General features: G+C 49.3%; 1 protein-coding gene across 1 annotated transcript in view; it reads right to left on the reverse strand.

The window, feature by feature from the left end:
• TNPO1 (transportin 1) overlaps window positions 1-16455 on the reverse strand; it is a 1554860-nt gene that overhangs the window by 926411 nt on the left and 611994 nt on the right. The window lies entirely within an intron of this gene.

Raw genomic sequence — 16455 nt, forward strand, 5'->3', positions numbered from 1 at the left:
AGTGGTCACGTGCTCACGTTTCCACGTTTTTTCCTCTAATTTCCAACACTGGGGTGTTTGTGCATTGACATGGCTCTCTCACACAGTAACGAGTGAGTTGTATATAAGTATTCAAGAGGTGTAACCAGTACCTACACATTTTTTTAGGAACTACAGATGTCATCTTTTCGTAGTCAGTTACTACACACTAGCGGTCACGTGTTTACGTTCCCATGGCTTTTTCCTCCATTTTTCCACACTGAGGTTTCTAGTGCATTGATCTGGTGCCTTTAGAAGTGGCTTCAAAATAAAAATCACACAATACACAGTTAATGCTACGATGTAAATGCAAAGTGATTCCCTCTTACACTGCAACGCGCGAGTTATATCAGTTGGCGCGCAAACATCATATACGGACTACAGACGCCTCCATTGTGACGTCACTTTGTAGTCCTTGTTGTTTTTCCGGCATCAGGTGATGACGCACATTATAGGCCCCCGCGTTTGTAATTGACGAGGTTTTCTCGGCTTCATAAACACCCCTGGCTGAATGCTCGGGTTACCTCTCTCCTGACTCTGCAGCCACAACGAGGCAACGACGGATAGGTGAGCACTCTCCCTACCCTTACTAGGTTTTTCATAGGCAACATTATCAATGTGCCCGTAGTTTTATATGTAATCTCTTGTGATTTAGGTTCTCTCTGGTGTGTACTTTAGACAGGAGCTTATTTAAAACCATAGCATGTTTGGCACATACAGATTGTTATTCCTACTACGCCTTTAACATTATAGAGAACACCCTCCTTTTTTTGACAACATTAATTTACAATATGCATTATTATCTGATAACTTTTACACTCTGTAGGAGCTTTCACAGTGTAAACTTGACGTTTAGCATCATGGGGAAGCAAAGAAAATACGGCTTTTTCACACTGCCTCTTCCTATGTTTTACGGCACTTTATCACAGTTTATGGGCAAGGGATTCTTCTCTTAGGCTGACATACGTGTGGTTTTACTTACATACACTTGGTACACAGTCGCTAGTAGTCAATTACACTAGCACACCTATGAAGATGTATTAAGTTTTTTATGACTATTTTCTGGATGTTGGGAGTTTAATTTTTCTTCCATACAGAGCGGGGCCTCCTAGTCCTGAGCCAGGATCCAGGCGAGGTGAGGTCCGTTCCTCGATCATTACGGGTAAGCCCCCTAACACAAGGCTGGGTAGTAATACAATTTTGGGAGTACTATTTTTAAAGACTGAGACACTCTCCATTTGTTCTCTTGACAGATGCACGCTGCATCCTTTTGAGGCGGAGGATCTACTTAAGGTTGTACATTGTGCCACGTTTAAATGATAGTTTGAGATAAATTTAAATTTTCTTTTTTCCTTTTCTCCACTATACATTTTATTCTTCACACGTTTGCAGTAGCGAAAATCTAACAACAAGGGTCCTGAAGAAAGCCGTAGGGATAAATGGATCTCATCAGGCTGAAACGTGTCGACCTCTCTATATAGCAGTTATTTGTTTAACACTGCTTTTTGCACTGTTGTTTTATTTAGAATGTGAGACACATATTAAACTAGTAGTGTTTTCTCACAATTCTATTTTAACACACCACTCTAATTTTCTTTTGTCAGCACTGCACTCCTTTCGATTGCTCTATCATCTTACTATGGTTGGTCTTCTCGCTCCAATCCTTTGACAATCTTGGACCACCCCTGAGTGAAATCACTCCCAATTAGATGCTCTCTATGATCAAGAGAAGCCTCTTATCCTGGATTGGATGACCAGATGATAAGATTGATCACACAGACAATTGATGGGTATCCAAACTTCGCTCTGAGGTCCTCATAGATTGCATTTGGATGTCTTTCTTTTTCTTCTACTCCCTCTTCTGCTATGTGGGACTAACTAGCCCTCTATTTCATACTTCTGCTCAATTTGCAGGATTTTGTTAGACCCCCAGTTCCTTTATTTGTTTTTCGAGCTGTGACCACCGCCATCACCTCTGTGAACACCCGAAGGGCGCTGGTAAGGCCGAAGGGGAGCACGGCAAACTGAAAATGCTCCTGGCCTACCGTGAACCGCAGGTAACGCCGGTGGGCCGTCAGGACGGGGATGTGAATATATGCGTCCTGCAAGTCCAACGCCACCATCCAGTCTCCAGGGCAGCCAGGATCTGAGCCAGAGTCAGCATTTTGAATTTCTCCTTCCGGAGGAAGCGACTGACGTTCCGGAGGTCCAAGATGGGGTGCAGGCACCCCCTTGTCGTTCTTGGGGACCAGAAAGTAGTGGGAATAACAACCACTCCATACTTCCGTCCCAGGAACGCACTCGATGGCCCCCTTGGCCAAAAGGGCCGTGACTTCCTGCTGGAGAAGTACCAAGTGATCCCCCGACATGCGGTGACACCGAAGTGGCATGGCTGGAGTGGAGGACTGAAAGTGAAGGGAGTAACCCCTGCAGATGAGCTGCAACACCCACTTGTCCGATGTGATATTGCGCCAGTGGGGGTGGTGGTGGCGGATCCTGTCACCCACCGGCAGGGGGCGCTCCACAAAGCTCGGAATAGGAAAGTTTGGAGGTTGAAAGCAGCGGAGGTGGACTGACCGCCACGCTGATTTCCAGACCCGCCCCTGCGGAAGCAACGTCCGCGCTGAGGCTGGTCCTGCACAGGCTTGCTGAAGGAACATGCCTGGGCTCCTCTGCCGTGGCCAAGAAAGGAACGAAAACCAGGAGTGGCAGGGCTCTTTGCAGAAAGACCCAAGGACCTGGCCGTGGCTCGCGATTCCTTAAAACGTTCCAGTGCACTGTCGGCCTTATCGCCAAACAGGCGAGTGCCATCAAAGGGCATGTCCATGAGCGAGCTCTGGACATTGGGCGAGAACCCAGTAAATCGCAACCAGGTGTGGCGACGCAGCGCCACAGTCGTAGAAATCGCCCTGCCCAATGAGTCAGCGGTGTCCAAACCACACCGAATGGCAAACTTAGCCACATCCTTACCCTCAGCAACCACCTGGGAAAGTACAGCCTGGACCTCCTCAGGACACTGAGGCAACACCTGAGCAACGGTATCCCACACCGCATGGGAATAGCGGCCCAATAAGCAGGCGGTGTTCACCGTACGCAGCCCCAAGCTGGCCGAAGAGAACAACCGATTACCGAACTGTTCCAGCTTCTTAGAGTCCTTATTTCGCGGAGCGATGGGAAAGGCACTCTGCGACGTCGAGGCTTGGATGACCAGACTCTCTGGCATAGGTTGAGTGGTCAGAAAAGCGGGGTCACCAGGCGCCGGGCGGTGATTCTTATCCACTGGGGCCCCCGTGGCCGGTCGTGACCATGTGGCCAACAAGACGTCTTGGAGGGCGTCATTGAAGGGAAGCAGTGGCTCCGACGAAGTAAACGCTGTCTGGAGCACCTCAGTGAGGAGGTTAGTTTTGAGGGCCATCGTAGGAAGATCGAGGTTGAGGACCTCAGCAGCCCGACGGAGCGCCATCGTGTAGGAAGCGCCCTCCTCCATTGTAGGCGGGGGAGAGGCAAATCCCGGGTCAGAAGAGACATTGAGGTCGCCGGCGTCCTCCAGATCGTCCACCCAGTCCTGCTCGGAGTCACACTGACGGGCGAGAGGGTCCGAAGACCCCTCCCAGTCATCCTCCACCTCTGTTGCAGGAGAAACCGGCCGCGGCAGTAGAGCCGGAGCAGGGACAAACGGCGTCAGAAACGGCGCCGTGAACGGTGCCGGCCAGCGTAGTGTCCCAATGCGGATCCCAGGCTGGAACGAAATGGTCCTGGAACCGGGGCAAGGGCGGAAGGAACGGCACCCACTGCGGCGCCGGAGGCGGAGCAGAGGGCGGTGCTGGGGCCGGAGCCGGAAGCACCGGACCTCGTGGCACCGGGGCCGGAGCCAACAGCGTAGGATCCTGTGGCGCCGAAGCTGGATCCGCCGGCGGTGCTGACTGGCCAACAGGATCTGGATACGGGGCCCGAAGGCACGCCGGCAGGAGCCCGAGGCCTAAAAAGGCGGTCCATGGTGGCAAGAAACTCTTGCACATGTTCGGGAGTCGCAGACGGACCCGGGTAAGGCAGGTAGGCCACGGGACTCCCAGGCATCAAGGGAGCCGCAGGGGCAGAACCCCTGTCCCCCTCGTCCGCATCCGAGGACCGACGGGGGGACGCTTCTTCGACTTCTTTATAAGTCGTCGCTTACCGTAATCCGAGGGCGAAGACTTGAAGCCCGAGAAGCGACGACTGCAGCCCCACGAGCGGTCCCTGGACCTGGAGCGGCATTGGGACGAGTGCCGGGCCTCCAGCAGTTTCCAGCGCTGCTCCCTCAAGGCCTTCGGGGCCATGGCCCGACAGTCCCAGCAGGCCCGGGTGTAGTGGTCGGTCTCCAAGCAGTAGAGGCAAACATCATTGGGGTCCGTCACCAACATATCTCCTGATCTGCATACGACGGCATAGAAAGAAAGGAACTGAGCGCTCAATTGTGCTTAATTGCAGCTTCAGTTATCACTTCTGGGGCTGAGCAGGGTCGATGTGGAGCTACACAATGCCACCTACCGGCAAACAGTGGTCATGCTGTCAGAACTCCTGGATTCAGTCTGGCACTCAGAAAAACGTTAAAGATTAGGAATCTGTAGATAGAAGTTTTCATTAAAAAAGTAAGGCCTAGTGATACCTACAAATTAGGAGGAAATAGATCTGGATTGCTCTTCCTGTTTGCTGCAGTGAGAAAAAGCCTCATTAAAATGATCGTAAAGAACAACTTCCTTCAACTATTTGATAATATCCCCACACCCCTAGCCTGGGCCTTTTTATGAGTAATCATGTTGATCAGTTTTTTGGGACCATACAAAACCTTAATTGAGTATGGGCACCTTGATGCTATTTTCTAGCCAAAGAAGATTTTCAATTGCAGGTATGGAACAATTGTATGCGGCACAAGCACAATCTGGCTATTAAGGGTTCCACCTGGTGTCTCTTACCTCATGTAGCAATTGTTGAGGAAGCAGTCTCTCCGTTCCCGCTGACCATTGTAGCAGGCCAACCATTACAGACCCACGTCTCAGATGAACACGGATCTGTCCTCAGTAATGTTTGGCATTGTATGGCTAAAAATAACAGTTCAACTCTATAGTTAAACTCTCTCTGGTAGATAACCCTCATCTTCCAGTAATATCAGCACCTCAGGCATTACTGCAATTAGCACTTGATGGACGGACTCAGATGTATGATATCTATCCTAGTGGTTCTTCTTTAACATTGACCCAAATAAAAACCTTGGGAAACAACCTTGCTCTCATATTCCTATAGCTTTGGTTCCGGCATTAACTTCATGCCGCTTCCCTTATATTCCCAGTGGAATGTAAGCTGTGCTAAGTGCCGACCCCAATTTACATCTAACATGGACATGTCTCATGTTACTACCTTATTAGCTTGAGTTTTAGAAGGAACTGCAGATATGATTAACATTCCCCTAACTCAATCTCCTCTAGAGGCGTTCTTGAAATATGCTAGATATTATGGCTTGCACAAGGAGCATCTGTGCATATGAGCAAAGCTATCAGCCAATAGGTGGGTGGCTACATGTTAAAGTCAGCAGGCACCTACAATAAAGGAGTGGATGAAACATTGACTCAGCTGACATATGCATTGCTTCTACCACACACACTGCTCTACATATACGAGGCCCCCTTTGTGGATAACTACTGAAAAAGGGTGATGTGAGGAAGCAACTGATGGAGACAGGAAAGTCCAGAGCAATTAAACTGATAGGGGAGCAACAACATAATAGGGAAGCTGTATGTCTCCCAGATGGTGAAACACTGATCCACAAGATCAGGCTGTGTTATGTGACAGAGATCTGGAATAACTCAGTGAAAAACTGGCATCCTAGCAGCAAAGGCAGAGGGAATAAATACAGGGCTGCGTCTGCTCTCTTACATATAGGATTTTATTTGTAAGTATAGTATATATCTCTAGAAATTGTGCCGCTACCCTGCGGACTGCTGTTTGTTTGTGCTGAATTATTTTTAAAAAGTGCTTGAATTTGATGTATTTTAAGTAATTTTTATCTCAAAATATCAACGTTTGCATAGTACTAGCGGCGCTGGCTCCCTTGCGGTCTTCTGAGCACACCCCTCAGCTTCAGCCAATAACGCCAAGCAGGGGAGGTGTCAGAGACGGGGAACCAGTATTTATGTCCGCTGCAGCGCGGGAGCACCAAAGGGAAGCCCGTCTGCGCCTGTCCACGCCCTGACGGGCCCAGGGGCCATAATCCATGCCCAAATCCTTACTTATTCCTCAGAGGAACTTAGAAAACTCCATTAGTTGTCGCTCCCACTCAATCCTGCTATTTGTACGCGCTTAAGCCTCACTGATATCATTCAGGCACGGAGATCCGTCCCAGAAATCTCAGAACCCATCCTCCACACACCCCGGGCACCGAGTACTGCCCAACTTAAACACACAGAACTACGCATATTGAATATGCTACTTACCAGTATGCATCTGTTCTTGGCATGTAGGGCTGCTGACATTCATATCTGTGCATAGATCGCCGCCTAGTGTTGGGTCCGGATGTTTGCACGTTGTTGTCCTGGAAGAGTCTTCGAAGTATCCTGGGATAGGTGACTCCTCCCCTGGACTACAGTGCGCATGGGCATCCTCTCCATCCTCAGATTGTTTTTCGCCATTGTGGCAGTGATGGAGTAGATACAGAAAGTGATGACCATGCTTACAGTAATTCTGAGAGCTGCAGCTGCTACAGGCGCCGGGGAGGAGGGAGGGCGATATGAATGTCAGCAGCCCTACATGCAAAGAACAGATGCATACTGGTAAGTAGCATATTCAGTTCGAGGCATGTGGGCTGCTGAATTCATATCTGTGCATAGAATATATAGCAGTACCCTCTATTAGCGGCGGCTACCAGTGCCAGCTGCAGCGGTCTGAAAAAGAGTTTTGAGAACAGCCTGTCCTACAGCTGCCTGCTGTTTTGATTGCACATCTACACAATAGTGTTTGGTAAATGTGTGTGGAGTGGACCAGGTGGCTGCTCTACATATATCATGCAAAGGAATGTTTCCCAGGAAAGCCATGGAGGCCCCTAACTTACGTGCTGAGTGGGCTCGTGGGGGAATCGTTAATGTGCGTTTAGCCTTTTGATAGCAAATTTGAATACATTTAACGATCCATCTGGCTATACCTGCTTTGGAGATAGCGTTACCTTTGTGGTGTGAGGCAAAGGCAACGAAAAGTTGTTTGGTCTTCCTAAAGACCTTAGTCCTGTCGATATAGTACATGAGGGCTCTCTTTACATCTAGTGTATGGAGTGCTCTTTCTGCGACAGTTTGTGGGTTTTGAAAGAAAACAGGCAGTTCAATAGTTTGATTCATGTGGAACTGCGATATCACCTTGGGCATGAATTTGGGGTTGGTACGTAGTACGACCCTGTTGGCGTGAACCTGTATAAATGGCTCTTGAACGGTTAGTGCCTGGAGTTCACTAACTCTCCTCAAAGAAGTGATTGCTACTAGGAAAGCTACTTTCCAGGTGAGGAATTGAATCTCGCATGAGTGTAGAGGTTCGAAGGGTGGACCCATCAGGCGTGTGAGGACCAAGTTGAGGTTCCACATTGGAGCTGGTGGGTGGCTTGGAGGAATTACTCGTTTGAGTCCTTCCAAGAATGCTTTGATGGCCGGCACTCTGAATAAAGAGAGGTGCTGCCTGTTCAGATAGGCTGATGTTGCGGTCAAATGGACACGTATTGAGGTGTATGCCAGATTGCATCGGTATAGGTGTAAGAGGTAACAAATTATGTTTTGGATGGATGCGTCTAGCGGGTTAATGTCATTATTATTGCAATAAATGACGAATCTTTTCCATTTGGCTGCATAGCAAGCTCTGGTAGTGGGTCTCCTGGCCTCCTTAATGATGTCCATACAGTCAGGTGGCAGGTTTAGGTAGCCAAACTCTAGGACTTCAGGAGCCAGATTGCCAGGTTCAGCTGTTGCGGATCTGGGTGCTGAATCTATCCATGGTTCTGCGTCAAATGCGCGGGTTTGATCCGCAGCCTTTGATGCGGCACCACGGAAAGTTCGAGAAAGGTGGTGTACCATGGCTGGCGTGCCCACGTTGGTGCAACCAGGACGAGTGTCAGTGAGTGTTGTCTGAGTTTGCGTGCCACCAGCGGTATCCGTGGTGCTGGGGGAAAAGCGTACGCAAATCTGCCGGACCAGTTCATCCATATCGCATTGCCCTGCGACTGCGGATGTGGGAACCTGGCAGCAAAGCTTTGGCATTTTGCGTTTTCGCTTGTGGCGAACAGGTCTATGTCTGGGTGACCCCACTGCTGGAAGTACGGCTGGAGTACTGATGGGTGTAACTCCCACTCGTGCATCTGGTGGCTGTGTCTGCTGAGCAGATCCGCCATCTGGTTGTCCTTGCCGGGGAGGTGTTCCGCCATGAGGAATATGTTCCTCTGAATGGCCCACTTCCACATGCTCTGAGCCAGATGAGACAACTGTGGAGAGTGTGTTCCTCCCTGCTTCTGTATGTAGAAGCAGGAAGGGAGTGTTGAGGTTTGAACTTTGAGATCAGCATTTGCATGCCGTTGATCCTCACCAAATTTGGCTGAGCTGTGGCTGCCAGAGTGTCTATGGTCGCACCTAGGTACTGTTGTACGTGTGCGGGTTGGAGATGGGATTTTGGGTAATTTAGTGAGAACCCCAGACTGTGAAGAAGGTGAATGGTGCGGGACATGTGGCTGGCACATTGCTGGGCTGACTTTGCCTGAACAAGCCAGTCGTCCAGGTAGGGGTAGACATGAATGTGTTGCCTCCGTAAATGTGCGGCCACAGTAGCCAGGCACTTTGTGGAAACTCTGGGCGCTGTTGTCACGCCGAAGGGAAGAACCTTGAATTGGTAGTGCTGCCCTTGAATAGTGAACCTGAGATATTTCCTGTGTGATGGGTGAATGGGTATGTGGAAATACGCATCTTTGAGGTCTAGCGTGGCTAGGAAGTCTCCCTGTTTGAGCAGTGGGAGGACTTGTTGCAGGGTGAGCATGTGGAAATGCTCCGAGAGAATGTAGCGGTTGAGGGGTCTCAGGTCTAGTATAGGTCTGAGTGACCCGTCCTTTTTTGGTATTAAAAAGTACAGGGAGTACACCCCCGTACCTTGCTCGTGGACGGGTACGACCTCTATTGCGCCTTTTTGTAGCATACTTAGCACCTCCTGCTGTAATAGCGTTAAGTGCTCTGAGGACATAGGACGGTGTTTTGGGGGTATTGTGGGTGGAGTTGAGGTTAATTCTAGGCAGTAACCGTGTTTGATAATATCTTTGACCCACCTGTCCGTGGTGATGGAGTTCCACGTGGACAGGAACCTTTGTAGCCTTCCCCCGACAGGTGTTATGTGGTCGGGAGGAAGGGAGAGGGCGTCACTGTTTGTTCTTGGGGGAGGACCTGGTGTTGCCGTATCCGCGTCCTCTGCCCTTTGTGCTTGAGCCACGATATCCACCCCGGGTGTTTTTATCGTAGGAACTTTGTGTGTTGCCCTTGTTGTAGGTTTGCTGTGACCCCTGTCCTCTACCTGCTCCTCTATTTCCGGGGCGACGAAAGGAGCCGCTCCGAAAGGTCTGCGTTTGGAGAGCTCCCATGGACTTTGCAGTGTCTGTGTCCTTTTTTATTTTTTCTAGGGTGGTGTCAACCTCTGGGCCGAATAAGTAGTCGGGGTTGACCGGCTGGTTGAGGATGTTATTTTGTACCTCAGGTTTGAATCCGGAGATTCGTAACCAGGCGTGTCATCGTAACATGACGCTAGTGTTTATGGCTCTGGCAGCTGTATCTGCGGCATCCAGCGCACACTTAATGGATGCGTTCGTGAGGAGTTGTCCCTCCCTGATGAGGATCTCTGCTCCCTCTTTGTATTGGTCAGGGAGATGTTGGAGCAATGTTTCTAATGTGTCATAATGTGCGCGATCGTAGCGAGCTAGGAGCGCCTGAGTATTGGCAATACGCCATATGTTAGCTGCTTGGGCTGCAACCCGTTTGCCGGAGGTCTCTAGCACCTTGGACTCTTTGTCCGGGGGAGGAGCATCCCCTGTCGTCTGCGAGTGCGCCCGTTTGCGAGCGTTCGCGACTACTATGGAATCCAGTGGCAACTGGCCTCTAATGTAGGTAGGGTCCCCAGGTGCCGACCTATATTTCTTGTCGATCCTGGGGTTTATTACTCTTGCCCTGGTGGGTTCTTTGAAAATGTCCTTGGCTGGTTTGAGGACACCTTTCAACATGGGTAGAGTTTTGATATTCCTTTCTGAGGATGCGAAAGTATCCATGAGAAAATCGTCCTCGATGGTGTCAGAGTGGAGTTGCACACCATGATTGGCCGCAGCACGTTCAATGAGGGCGTTGAATGCGGCAGTGTCCTCTGTGGGAGACGTTTTTGCGCCATATAGCTGCGTGTCCTGTGTATCCATAGGTGCACCCGGGTCTACAGGGTCATCCCAAGCCTGGTCAGGGTCCTGTTGGCCTTCAGGGCCCAGCTCTCCGGGGTAGGGGACGTGGTCACCCATGTAGTCCTCCAAAACGTCGGTTTCGGAGTGTGTCGGAGAGAAGGACTGTGGATCTTGGTAAGAGGTATGGAGAGGTTCGTAAAGAACTGGTTCTGAATCCACTGGCAGCTTTTTCTTTAGCGGGATCCGGTAGGAGTCCAAAGCTGGCTCGGAAGTTATTCTCCTCTTGTGGAGCATCATTCTGCCGGTGTCGGCATCGATGATGTGTGATGGTGACGTCTCCGCAGGAGAGCGTTCGGCAGGTGTGATCCTGGTGTGGGTGACACGTGTTCTGATTTCGAACAGTTTTGGGGCCGTGGATGGTGGCAGGCCAAAAGTGATGTTGGCCGGTGCCGGAGAAGCTTTTTGAGCTTTTTTCGGCTCGGAGCCTGACGTGTCTTGGAGGGCTGCCTTGTCTTTGATGCGTTGCAAGGACGCTGCAACTTGCCGCACCTGGAGCGCGACGGTTCTTTGGCGCCGACCGGTTCTGTAGAGGCGGGCGTGGACTTCTTCGGCGCCACTGGGTCATCGAGTCGAGGAGAGGTAGTAGCTGTCGACGGCGTCGATGATTGTGCCTTTGGTGCTGCTTTCGAAGCGGTGTGAGACGCAGCAGCCATTTTGACCTTTGTGGCCGGAGCCGATTGTTTCGGTGCCGGGAGCCGAGGCGGTTTGGCGGTACCGATGGTCTTTTTCCATGTGTCGGCGCCGACGTCGGCTGCTGCAAGCTCGGCACCGAAGTCCCGTTTGGTGCGGTCGGCGCCGACGGGTTTGGCTGGCGTCGAAGGTGTGGTGGGCTTCGATCCGACCAGTGTCACTTTCAGTTTCGGTTTCTGATGAACCAGTACGGCTTTCGGTTTCGGCTTCGATGAAGGGAAACCAGTCGTTTTGGGTAGTAATGGCTGCCGCTGAATGTCCGAGGCCGGGCCAGAGGGCTAGGTCTTGGGTAAGGCCCGAAGGCGATCCCTCGACCGGAGCCATAGACTGACGCACTGGGATATCCTCAGTCTGTACGGGTAGGCCTTGCTCGTCACCGGAGCTACTCTCTTCGGCCCCTAAGGCCTCATCGTAGTCTCCTACCTCGGTGTCGGCTTCGTCTCTGTGAAAGAGTCGTTCTTCGATGTCTTCCGATCCGGAGTCGTGTTCGGAAGCGGGGCTGGAGGGTAGGTTCTCCACGTCTTCGACATCTTCGTCCTCGGCGCTGAAGATGTTGGTCGGGGCCGGTGCTGCTTGCTGCGCTTCAAGTCTCGCTGCTCGTCGATTCCGGAGAGTCTTCTTGGATCGGAATCGGGCACAGGCCATACATGTGGACTCGTCGTGATCCGGTGAAAGGCATTTGTTGCACACTGGGTGGACGTCGACATGGGGATATTTCGCATTGCATACAGGACACCGCTTGAATGGTGTCCTCGATTCCATCGTCGATGTCGGGTCGATGGTCGGGTATGATGCGAAAAAGTTGGTCTTGAAGTTAGTAAACTAACAAATAACTATCGATACCGATCGGGAACAGTACCGACGCGAACTAAAGGCCTTTTGGCCTGTAAACATTTTTTCCTAACTTGAGTCAAGATAAGCACATCCGAACCCAATGGCGGAAAAAAACAATCTGAGGATGGAGAGGATGCCCATGCGCACTGTAGTCCAGGGGAGGAGTCACCTATCCCAGGATACTTCGAAGACTCTTCCAGGACAACAACGTGCAAACATCAGGACCTAACACTAGGCGGCGATCCATGCACAGATATGAATTCAGCAGCCCACATGCCTCGAACATTATGTAAACACCCGTTCCCTAGTCAAGCATCAGCTGGATGTTTTCCTGCTCCTAATGTCTGAAAAACCAGACATCTTCCTTGTAACGGAAACATGGTTGAACCCCGATTCCACCCCTGATATACTGGCAGCATTACCTCACGACTACTACATTCTCCATGTGAATCGACCACCAGGAAAAATGGGTGGTGGAGTAGATGCGATCATCCATCGAGACCACAAATTCACTACCATTACTCCTTTAGGTCTACCGGCAGTGGACAACATGGTCATCATATTAGAGTCTAGCTCTGCCCCGCTCATCTGCGGCCTGGTTTACAGGCCCCCGCAGCACATGCCCCTGTTTCCTCTTTCGTTGAGTGAACAAATAGCCAACCTTGCAATGAATTATGCTAAAATACTGTTAATAGGTTGCCTAAATTACTGGTCTAACGACATACACGGTGGGCCTCATTCTGCCAAACTGACTGATCTACTAATCAACCTAAACTTTACTCATCACCTATCTTCAGCCACACACACCAAAGGACACATATTGGACCAAGTCTGGACCACAAACCTCACAGTGTCCGCGCCCACGATCCTACCATGTATATGGTCTGATCATCACCTATTAAAATTCACAGCAATGATTCCTATCAGTAGTAAGACCCCCACAGCCGAAGGGGGCATGATCAGGAAATGGAGTGCCCTCAACAAACAGGAATTTCAGGACACACTGGCTAGCTCAACCCCTGCCTTTAACTCTGATTTCGATCTCTTGGAAGCAAATTTCTCAGCCTGGCTACTAGCGGCCAGTGATATGCATGCTCCCCTCAAAAAACTAAAACGAGCTCACCACTCTGACGCACAGAAATGGTTCTCTAATGAGCTAAGAGACCAAAAATTGGCCCTTCGCCAAAAAGAAAGGAAATGAAGACTGAACTACTCCCTTGAAGGGAAACACCGCTACTCGAAAGCACGGAAAGAATATACAAAAGCTATTACTGCAGCCAAGGCTGCGCACTTCTCTGCTAGAATTTTTAAACTCTAACAACAGGTCGAAAGAAAATTTCTCTATCGTTAACGAACTATCCAATGCAGAGAGAGTCCTACCTAAACCCACACCTACCCAAGAACTCTGTGACTCTCTGAATAACTACTTAGTGGAAAAAAATTCTAACATTAAAGCTAGTATCCCTATATCCAGCCCCATTAAGACTTCCCTCTCCACGATAAGGAATCCTTTTACCTTGGATCACTTTCCAGCCATTAGTACCCAGTCCTTCCTGGACTTGTTGTCCAGAGTCAAATCTGGCTCCCCCATGGACTGCTGCCCACCTCATATCTTAAAAGATACCCTCTCCGCCCTGCCGTGTGCCATCATGACCTCCCTGAATGAGTCCCTCTCGCAGGGCCATGTCCCTAAAGCATTCGAGGACGCAATTGTGGTCCCCCGCCTAAAGAAACCGGGAGCAGACCCCCAGAACCCCATCTCTTTGCTCTCCTACTTGGCTAAAGTTCTGGAAGCCCACGTGGCAAAGTGTTTGTCCAATTTCATGGAACATTCTCAATATCTAGACCCTCACCAAGCGGGATTCCGCCCGCTCACTCTACGGAGGCAGTGATTTTAGCAGTACTGGACGCCTTACGAGAAAAAGCTGACAGAGGCACTCCTCAGGCCCTGGTGCTTTTAGATATTTCGGCCGCATTTGACACAGTCAATCATGAAATCTTGATGGACCGTGTCAGGCAGGCCGGCATCCAGGGCTCAGCCTTCAGCTGGATTAGCTCTTTTCTCGAAGGCCGTACTCAAGCGGTACGCTTAGCCTCTTTCACTGCACCCAAGCTAACAACTGCGTGTGGGGTCCCACAGGGATCATCACTATACCCCAATCTGTTTAATCTGTACCTCTTTCAGTCCCTGAAGGAATGGAAGGTGACCACCTTCAATTATGCCGATGACCTACAGTTAACTTTCACCATAGATAACTCCCCTAACTCAGTCCTGGAATTCCAGGCTACCATGCTCCATATTCGCCATTGGATGGACCAAAACCATTTAAAACTCAATCCAGGCAAGACCGAACTAGTTCTGACAGGGAGCAGTCAGATCTTCTGGGGCCCACACTACTGGCCGGTGGAACTCTGATCCCCCCGAAACCTCTACCTCTGTCAAGAGCCTAGGGGTCACCATAAACGACCTATCATTAAGATCGCAAGTTGGTGCAGTGGTCTCTACCTGTTTCTTTCAGTTACGTAAAATTAGAAAGATCAGCTGCCTGCTCACTCATGCAGCGCTGATACAGGTCGTGATAGCCATGGTACTATCACACTTCGACTACGCTAACTCAATCTACCTAGGCATGCCACTTTTCTTAATCAAGCGGCTTCAGATGGTTCAGAACCAAGCAGCGAGACTGATCCACCAGCAACCCAGACGGCAATCTGCCACCTCTTCTAAAAAAATAAACTACACTGGCTCCCTATCTCCCAACGCACGGCCTTTAAGACGGGATGCCTAATCTTTTAGTCTCTTCATAGTCGGAGCCCCAAATTTATTAACTGCCTCTTATCAAGGTACACTCCCTCTCGCAACCTGCACTCAGCTCACCTCTAGCTACTGACACCCCTGCCTTCAAGTTAAAACGTCAGGGAGGATGTAGGTTCGCATCCCTGGCCCCAAGACTGTGGAATTCTTTTCCACTGGAGATTCGGTCATGTACTGATCTTCTGAGATTCAGGAAAATGCTCAAGACATGGCTGTTTGTGCAGGCTCACGAATAACTCCACCCAATGTTCCCGGCATACTCTAGAGCTAGCGCCATGAAACCTTTTGGTGTACGCGCACTGTATAAATATTTTATAACATAATATAACATAACATAGCAACTGCTTACTAATGAATATAATATATTCATACCATACTACTAAATGCAATGTCTTTGCTGACCTGTTAAGGCTAACGTATGCCTGTAATTTTACCAATTGCCAATGTCACCAAAGAACGATGGTTTATTATTTGAAAACACATTATAACAAATAGAAAAAGGGGCCGTCTTTTTCCTTTCAATGAGGGGTGCCACAAAACAATCACTTCTAAATATTTTAACCCCCTACTTACCCATTTCATTTTCATGGGGAAGGAATGGCCTGTACGACTATGTGCAGCTATTACAAAGACTCGCTTTATTCCAATTATTGTTAAGCCCTGAGATTCCCGCAAGCACGTATTTAGCAGTGGCTTTGTATTTTTGTACATTGTGTCTGAATAATAACATTTATTAGTTCCTCCCCATATTTTAACTGAAATCAGAGTATTTTGCCAACGTGTCCATTTCAAAGCTGGGTCAAGGAATTACAGAAAAAAGGGAAACACCCAATAGCTTGCTCTTCTTAGGTCAAAGAGTCCAATGTTGCTTTGGAATTTAGATTTTAAGTTTTGAACACTTGCATAAAGCTACTTTTAAATCAATAAATCTATAACATTTTAAATATGATCAGTTAACTACATACACATCTATCTGGCATTAGTGCATCCGGCCGAATGTGGAAATTCCTTATTGGTATTCGTGCTAATAACCTGACAGTCTAAACACCACACTGACCTTTAGTAAATACCAGTAAATACCAAGCAGGAGTCTACTGCTGGGAGGAGGCAAGAAGGAATCTGCAACAGGAGGTCCTAATTATGATATGCCTAACCAGACATTTGCCCAAGAAGCCAGTAGGCTCCAATCAACTCTGCTAGCCTCGTCCATCTCTGGAATTTAGCAAATTTGGGTGAAAACTGGTTCTGAAAAACATCCTCAAGGAGAGAGGCGCACAGACCCTCTTTATGCTATACGTCACTGAATAAGAATGATGAGGGTTCAACCAAATGATATTGTGTCCATGGGAATGCACCAGAGTCAAAGATATTGGCTTTCATACTGCTTGCTTTTATACGCTGAATAGAATCATTAAAGGAAGCGTCATTTGTTTAACTTTTGAGGTACAGGTTGTAGAGCCATCGCAGCTGCAAAGAACACTCAATTGGTAGAAAAGAGCCCAACTGGACAGTCCACTACATTAGGTAAAGGTGCTCTGAGAAAAATCAGCGTATCTTGCAAATGACAAGCTTGCATTAAAAGTAAATTCAATGGTAACCCTCAGACTTTGGTTAT

Source organism: Triturus cristatus, chromosome 2_1, assembly GCF_964204655.1.
Source record: "Triturus cristatus chromosome 2_1, aTriCri1.1, whole genome shotgun sequence".
Taxonomy (NCBI): Eukaryota; Metazoa; Chordata; class Amphibia; order Caudata; family Salamandridae; genus Triturus; species Triturus cristatus.